General features: G+C 36.9%; 1 protein-coding gene across 10 annotated transcripts in view; it reads left to right on the forward strand.

The window, feature by feature from the left end:
- MAST2 (microtubule associated serine/threonine kinase 2) overlaps window positions 1–8,377 on the forward strand; it is a 221,376-nt gene that overhangs the window by 85,627 nt on the left and 127,372 nt on the right. The gene's annotated exons all lie outside the window — the stretch shown is intronic.

Consider the following 8,377-nt stretch of genomic DNA (forward strand, 5'->3'; position numbering starts at 1 on the left):
ATGAAGATAAAAAGCTTCTGCACAGCAAAGGAAACAACCAACAAAACTAAAAGGCAACCAACGGAATGGGAAAAGATATTTGCAAATGACATATCGGACAAAGGGCTAGTATCCAAAATCTATAAAGAGCTCACCAAACTCCACACCCGAAAAGCAAATAACCCAGTGAAGAAATGGGCAGAAAACATGAATAGACACTTCTCTAAAGAAGACATCCGGATGGCCAACAGGCACATGAAAAGATGTTCAGCGTCGCTCCTTATCAGGGAAATACAAATCAAAACCACACTCAGATATCACCTCACGCCAGTCAGAGTGGCCAAAATGAACAAATCAGGAGACTATAGATGCTGGAGAGGATGTGGAGAAACGGGAACCCTCTTGCACTGTTGGTGGGAATGCAAATTGGTGCAGCCACTCTGGAAAGCAGTGTGGAGGTTCCTCAGAAAATTAAAAATAGACCTACCCTATGACCCAGCAATAGCACTGCTAGGAATTTATCCAAGGGACACAGGAGTACTGATGCATAGGCGCACTTGTACCCCAATGTTCATAGCAGCACTCTCAACAATAGCCAAATTATGGAAAGAGCCTAAATGTCCATCAACTGATGAATGGATAAAGAAATTGTGGTTTATATACACTATGGAATACTACGTGGCAATGAGAAAAAATGAAATATGGCCTTTTGTAGCAACGTGGATGGAACTGGAGAGTGTGATGCTAAGTGAAATAAGCCATCCAGAGAAAGACAGATACCATATGGTTTCACTCTTATGTGGATCCTGAGAAACTTAACAGGAACCCATGGGGGAGGGGAAGAAAAAAAAAAAAAAAAAGAGGTTAGAGTGGGAGAGAGCCAAAGCATAAGAGACTGTTGAGAACTGAGAGCAAACTGAGGGTTGATGGGGGGTGGGAGGGAGGAGAGGGTGGGTGATGGGTATTGAGGAGTACACCTTTTGGGATGAGCACTGGGTGTTGTATGGAAACCAATTTGACAATAAATTTCATATATAAATAAAAAAAAAATAAACATTAAAAAAAAAGAAAGTGGAAAGAAGTAAAACTCTCTTATTCATAGAGAACATGATTGTTTATACAGAGAAATCCTAAGGAATCTACAAAACAGTAGTTACAACTAATAATGAATTTAGCAAAGTTGTAGGATACAACAGTAAATATATAAAAATTGATTGTGTTCCTATACTAGAAGCAAGCAATTAGAAAATGAAATAAAAATTTTATTTGCAATAGCCTCAACATATCGACTTAGGAATAAGTTTAGAAAAAGAAGACCTTTTTGCTGAAAAGTACAAAACATTGCTTAGAATAATTAAAGTAGATGTAAGTAAGTGGAGAAATTTTATGTTCATGGGTTGGAAGACTCAATATTTTTTAAAATTTTTTATAATTTTTTTAATGTTTATTTTTGAGAGAGAGAGAGAACGAGAGTGAGGGAGCAGGGGAAGGGCAGAGAGAGAAGGAGACACGGAATCCGAGGCAGGCTCCAGGCTCTGAGCTGTCAGCACAGAGCCTGATGTGGGGCTCAAACCCACGAACTGTGAGATCATGACCTGAGCTGAAGTCGGACGCTTAACCCACTGAGCCACCCAGGCGCCCTGGAAGACTCAGTATGAAGATCTCAGTTCTTCCAAATTGGACTATAATCACAGCAGACATTTTTGTACAAATTAATTTTATTCTAACATTTTTATGGAAATGCAAGCAGTTTAGAATATCCAAAGCATTCTTGAAGAACAAAGTTAAAGGACTGTACATGATCTGACTTCGATACTTAATACAAAGCTGCAGAATCAAGAAAGTATAGCTGGCATAGGATGAAAAAAATAGATCAGTAGGATACAGTAGAGAGCCCCCAAATAGCCCATTCTATTTTAATTTGATTGTCATCAAAGGTGCCAAAGCAATCTATTGGGGAAAAGATGGAGTTTTTAATAAATGGTGCTGGAATAAGTGGATATCTATATGGGAAAAGAATGAACCATAGCCCTGTCTTGCATAATACCCCCAAATTAATTCAAAATGGACCACAGACCTAAACATACAGGCTAAAAACCATAAAGCATCTAGATATAAAATATAGGAAAATATATTTGTCTTCTTGGCATAGGCAAAGTTTTCATAGGCAAGATACTGAAAGCATTAACCACAAAAAAATATTGACCATCAAAATTAAAAACTTTGTGCTCATCCAAAGATACCACTAATGACTTCAGTTAGGCAAGCCACAGACTGGGGGAAAATATTCATCAAACAACTAATAAAGGACTTGTGTCTAGAATATATGAAGAATTCTTTACAACTCAGTAGTGAAAAGATAGCTCAATTATAAAAGGGGCAAAATATTTTAGATACTTCATAAAAGAATATGTACTGATGGCTAATAAGCACATGAAAAGATAAATGCTCAACATCATTAGTCATCTTGAAAATGCAAATTAAAACAATAGGATACGACTGCACAGTTACTAGAACTGCTAAAATTTAAAATGATAGCATATATTGGCATGAATGTGGAGCAATTAGAATTCTTGGGGTAAATGTAGAGCTATTCTTGTATTATTAGTTATTATTATTACTATATTAGCTAGAAGGTGGGGCAACTAAAATTCTCCTACATTGTTAATGGGAGTGTAACTTGTTACAATCACTTCAGAAAGAGATCTGGTAGTTTCTTATATGACTAAATATACACCTATCCTATAACCCAGCATTTCTACTCTTCTGTTAAGGTATTTACCCAAGACAGATGAAACATAGACCTATTAAAAGACTTGTACAGGAATGTTAATAGCTCAAAACTGGAAATAACCCAAATGTCCATTAGTAGGAGAAAAGAGAAATAAACTGTGGTATATTCATATGATTGGATATTGTTACTGTTATATGCAACATGTGGCTTTATTTCTAAATTCATCCACATGCTGAGTGAAAGAAGTTTTATATAAAAAGATTCATACTTGTTTCTTTTTTTTTTTAATGTTTACCTATATTTTTTGAGAGAGAAAGCATGTGAGTGTGTGCACATGTAAGTAGGGGGAGGGGCAGAAAGAGAGGGAGACAAAGGTTCCAAAGTGGGCTCTGCAATATGGGGCTCAAACTCACAAACCATGAGATCGTGACCTGAGCTGAAGTCGGACACTTAACTGACAGCCACCCAGGCACCCCCATACTTGTTCCTTTCATAAGAAGTTCTGGAGCAGGCAAATCTAATCCATGATGGAAAACTGGAAATAAAATTTGGATCTTCTATCCAGACCACTCAAACTTTCTTCATATCAGCAATAAGGCTGTTCTGCTTTTTTAGCATTCATGTGTTCACTGGATTGGCATTTTAAGTTTCCTTCAAGTCTTTTTTTTCTTTGCATTCACAACTTGGCTGTTTGGTGCAGGAGGCCAGTCTTTGGCCTATTTTGACTTGTGAAATGCCATCCTCACTAACTTTAATCATTTCTACCTTTTGATTTAAAGCAAGAGAAGTGTAGCTCTTTCTTTCATTTGAACACATAGAGGCCATTGTGGGGTTATTAACTGGCCTAATTTCAATATTGTAGGGAGGCTGGAGGAGAGAAAGAGAGCTGAGGGGAACAGCCAGTCAGGGGAGCAGTTGGAACACACATAACATTTATCAGTTAAGTTTGCCATCGTCTATGGGGAAGGTTTGTGGTATCCAAAACAATTACAATAGTAACTTCAAAGATTGCTGATCACAGATCACCATAGCAAATATAATAACAACGTAAAAGTTTGGAATTTTGTGAGAATTACCAAAGTGTGAGAGAAACACATGAAGTAAGCAAATGCTGTTGGAAAAGTGGTGCTCATATACTTGCTTGATGCAGGATTGCCGCAAACCTTCAATTTGTTGGGGAAAAAAAAAAAGGAAAAAGCAATATCTATGAAGAGCAAGAAAGCAAGGTGCCATAAAACAAGGCATGCCTGTACTGCAAAATCTTAACAATCTGGGTTGTAGGTATATGAATGTTTGATGTACAGGTCTTTAAATTTTTCTGTTTTCTATGTTTGAAAATTTTCATACCATACCTGGAGGAAAATGGTGTTACTAGTGTGATGAAATACAACTCTTGGTAAATGAGATGATTTTTTTAAAGTTTATTTTGGATAGAGGGAGAGAAAGTGTGGATAGGGGAGGGCCAGAGAGAGAGAGAGAGAGAGAGAGAGAGAGAGAGAATCCCAAGCAGGCTTAGCACTGTCAGTGCAGATCTGATATGGGGCTCGATCTCATGAACTGTGAGATCATGACCTGAGCTGAGATCAAGAGTCAGACATTTAACCAACTGAGCCACCCAAGAACCCTAGTAAATGAGATTTTTAAAAAATAGGCTGTAATGGCAACAAGAAAATATAAGGTACTTAGAAATAAATCTAACAAAAATATTTGTATAATCCTTACTTGACAAATTATCAAACTTTATTAAAACATATTAAAGGAAACCTAAATAGGGGCTCCTGGGTGGCTTAGTCAATTAAGCATCCAACTCTTGATTTTGGCTTAGGTCATGATCTCATGGTTTGTGAATTGAGTCTCATGTCACGTTCTGCACTGACAGCACAGAGCCTGCTTGGGATTCTCTGTCTCCTTCTCTCTCTCTGCCCATCTCCTACTCACTTGCTCTCTCTCAAAATAAATAACATTTAAAAAAGGAGATAAATAGATAGGTATACTATGTTCTTATATAGTAGTTGTCTGTATTGTATATCCGTTATCCCCAGATCAACTCTCAATTGAGTGCACTGTCAAAGTTTTTATCTACAAGTTGACTCTAAAATTTATATGGAAGAACAAAGCCTCAAGATTACCTCCCATAACTTTTAAGAATAATAACAATGTGAGTGGACTTGCATTACAAGTATTAAAATTTATTGTCAAGCTATACCAATTAAACAGTATGGTATGGCACAGAGGCTGATAGTACAGTGGAACAGAATATAGTCAAGAAAGACAGTCCTGCATTTATGAAAACTTAATATATGACAAAACTGACATTGCAACATCATTTAACAAATGACCTGAGATAATCAGTCATATGTTTAGAAAAAAATGTAATAGGATTTCTATCTTCTTTCATATGTAAAAATAAGTTCCAGGTATATTAACAAACTTCATGTGAAAAGCAAACCTATGAATCTTTTAGAAGAAAATTCTAAGTAAATATATTCATGTGTCTTTTGTCAGAGATGCAGTTCTTGCATACAAAAAAAGATAAGGAAAGATTGATAAACTTGATTACATAAAAATTAAATCTTTTGGTGACTCCATTAAAAATAGAAGTAAAAAAATAAGACTGAGAAAACATTTACAATGAATTTAACTTACAAATAATTACTATCCAGAATATATCCTATAATTCAGTAAGAAAAAAGACAGAAAACCTAATAGAAAAATGGGCCGGGGTATAAATAGCTAGCTCACAGTTGAGGTAACCCTAGTGGTTGATAAACATATAAAACATTGCTTAATTTTACCCATAATTATAGGAAATGCCAGTTAAAACCATACTAAGATCAGGGTTGCCTGGCTGGCTGAGTCAGTGGAACATGTGACTCTTGATCTCAAGATTGTGGGTTTTAAAAAAATTAAAAACCATACTATCATCACAGCCATTAAATTAGTAAAACTAAAAGTCTAAAAACACCAGGTATTGGAGAGTATGTGTTCAACAATTATTTTTTGAGCATCTGCTCTATGCCAATTACTGTACTAAGTCATTGAGATGCATTAGTAAATAAAACATACTAGGATCCTTGCTTTCATGAAGCTTAGATTCTAGTCGGGGGAGGATAGAAAATAAGCAATAAACATAATTAAATTACATAGCATGTTACAAGTGATAAGTGTATTGAAAGTGTATTGGTGATAAATTAAAAAGTTATAGCAGAGTAAGAGGGTGATGGGGTGTAAAGTAAGTGGTAATACTATGTAGGGCTATCAGGGTAGTAGGTTTCATACTCAGGTAAACTTGAACCAAGATTTTTGAAGGCTGTTAGGGAATTAGTCAAAGAAATATTTGGGGGAAAGAGGAGCATTATAGGCAGAATGTGTGGTTTAGAGTAAGACCTTAAGGTAGAGGAATGCCTGATGTATTTAATGGATAATAGAGTCCTGTATGTCTGGATCAAAGTGTAAGGGACAGAGATACTGGGGAGGGGTGGCGGGTCACTTCTAGGTCTTATGTGGATTTTGATTTTTACTCTTGAGTAAATTGGGGAGCCATTTGAGGGTTTTGAGCAGGAGCGTTATGGTCTGACATGTATGTATGTATATATGTATTTAAGTTTATTTATTTGTTTTGAGGGACAGTGCGAGAGTGTAAGGGGAGGGGCAGGGAGAGAGAGGATCCCAAGCAGGCTCCATGTCAGCAGAGCCTGAGGTGGGGTCTCCATCTCACGAACCGTGAGATCATGACCTGAACCGAAATCAAAAGTCAGATGCTGGGACACCTGGGTGGCTCAGTCAGTTAAGCATCCCACTTTGGTTCAGGTCATGATCCCAGGGTTCATGAATTTGAGCCCTGCATCAGGTAAATTTGAGCCCATCTTCTGGTGAGCTCAAGCCCGACTTTGGGCTCTGAACTGACAACTGACAGTGTGGAGCCTGCAAGGGATTTTCTCTCCCTCCTCTCTCTGCTTCTTGTAGGATTCTCTTTCCTTCTGTCTCTGCCCCTCGCTCACTTGCTCGCTCTTGCTCTCTCTCTCAGAAAAAAAAAAATAAATAAAAGAGTCAGATGCTTAACCAACTGAGCCACCCAGGTGCCCTGACCTAACTGGCCTTTAAAAGGGACCCTGTTACATTGAAAATAGACTATAGAGTAAGGGTAGAAGCAGGAATGGAGTACCAGTTAGGAGATGATTGAAAGGCCAGGGAGAGACCATAGTAGCTTAGATTGGCAATAGCAGAAACCTAGAGGTTTTTTCCTGACTTTAACTCTTCACGTGACAAAATTGAACTGAGACTCTTTAGATGAAGTTTTCACACACTTATCATAGCTATCATATATTTTGTTGCAGAAATTTTAATGTATTTAGTATGTTTTGTTGCTGCCCCGGTCTTTTTTGAGAGTGTTCTATATTGTTACATAATATAACAAGTATATGCTATTTATCTTATTTTTTTTAACATTTGTATTTATTTTTGAGAGACAGAGAGAGACAGAGCGCAAGTAGGGGAGGGGCAGAGAGAGAGGGAGACACAGAATCCGAAGCAGGCTCCAGGCTGTTAAACTGTCAGCACAGAGCCTGATGCGGGACTTGAACCCACAAACTGTCAGATCATGACCTGAGCTGAAATCGGACGTTTAACTGACTGAGCCACCCAGGTGCCCCTATGCTGTTTACTTTAATACTCACCCCCCATTCCAATATCTAAAACAGGACTAAATCCAAGGTTTTTAAGAGATTCTAAGTTTGTATGTCTGTGGAGATATATCTGAAAACTCATTGTATTCTGGATATATATTTTAAAGCTAGAGCTATTAAGAATTCCTGATGGATGTGATGTGTATGTGAAAAACAGAGGAGTCCAGATGGTTAGGGTTTCGGCTTAAACAACCAGAAGAATAGAAATACCATCATCTAAGATGGGGAAAGGCTGTGGTTGGAATCAGTTTTTGTGGAAAAAATGAGCTCAGTTTGGGACATGTTGGATTTGAGGTGTTGAGTAGGCAACTGATTGGAAGTGTCAGGAATTTGGGAGATAGGTCTGGGAATTGTTAGAGGGGGAGGATAAATTGGTATAATCATTTTTGGTAGTAAGTTTTGGTACTTTATGACTTAGCAGTTCCACATCTATATACTTCAAGAAACTTTTTATAATGTGCATGAGGAAACAAGGACAGGCTATTTATAGGAGAATTGTTCTGATGGAGAAGAAAAACATGCAAAGAAAATTAATTTTGTTTCCTGAAGAATGGATAAATAAATATTATAAATAAGTGACAAAATAAATTTATAGAGTGAAGTAATGTGTGAAAGTGAAAAATATCCACATGGGTGAAACTCCCAGTTATGATGTTCAAGTCAGCAGATTTTTAAATATATAATTGAAAAACATAAAACAATACTAGTTATTTATGAATATATATGTAAGAAAATATAAAGACATATGGCAAAGATAAAATACTCAGAATAGTTAGGTGGGGACTTAGGGGAGTGAGACCTAATAAATTTTGAAAGCAAGTCACAGGGACCCAACTGTTCTCAAGCCAGTGGTGAGTACAGTCATCTCTTTGTTATATAATTTTTTGTACTTCTTTGTCTAAAATGTTTCTTTAAATTTTTTTTTTCCAACATTTATTTATTTTGGGGACAGAGAGAGACAGAGCATGAACGGGGGAGG

This window comes from Herpailurus yagouaroundi, unplaced genomic scaffold (genome assembly GCF_014898765.1).
Source record: "Herpailurus yagouaroundi ecotype Mexico unplaced genomic scaffold, PumYag 77, whole genome shotgun sequence".
Classification (NCBI taxonomy): domain Eukaryota; kingdom Metazoa; phylum Chordata; class Mammalia; order Carnivora; family Felidae; genus Herpailurus; species Herpailurus yagouaroundi.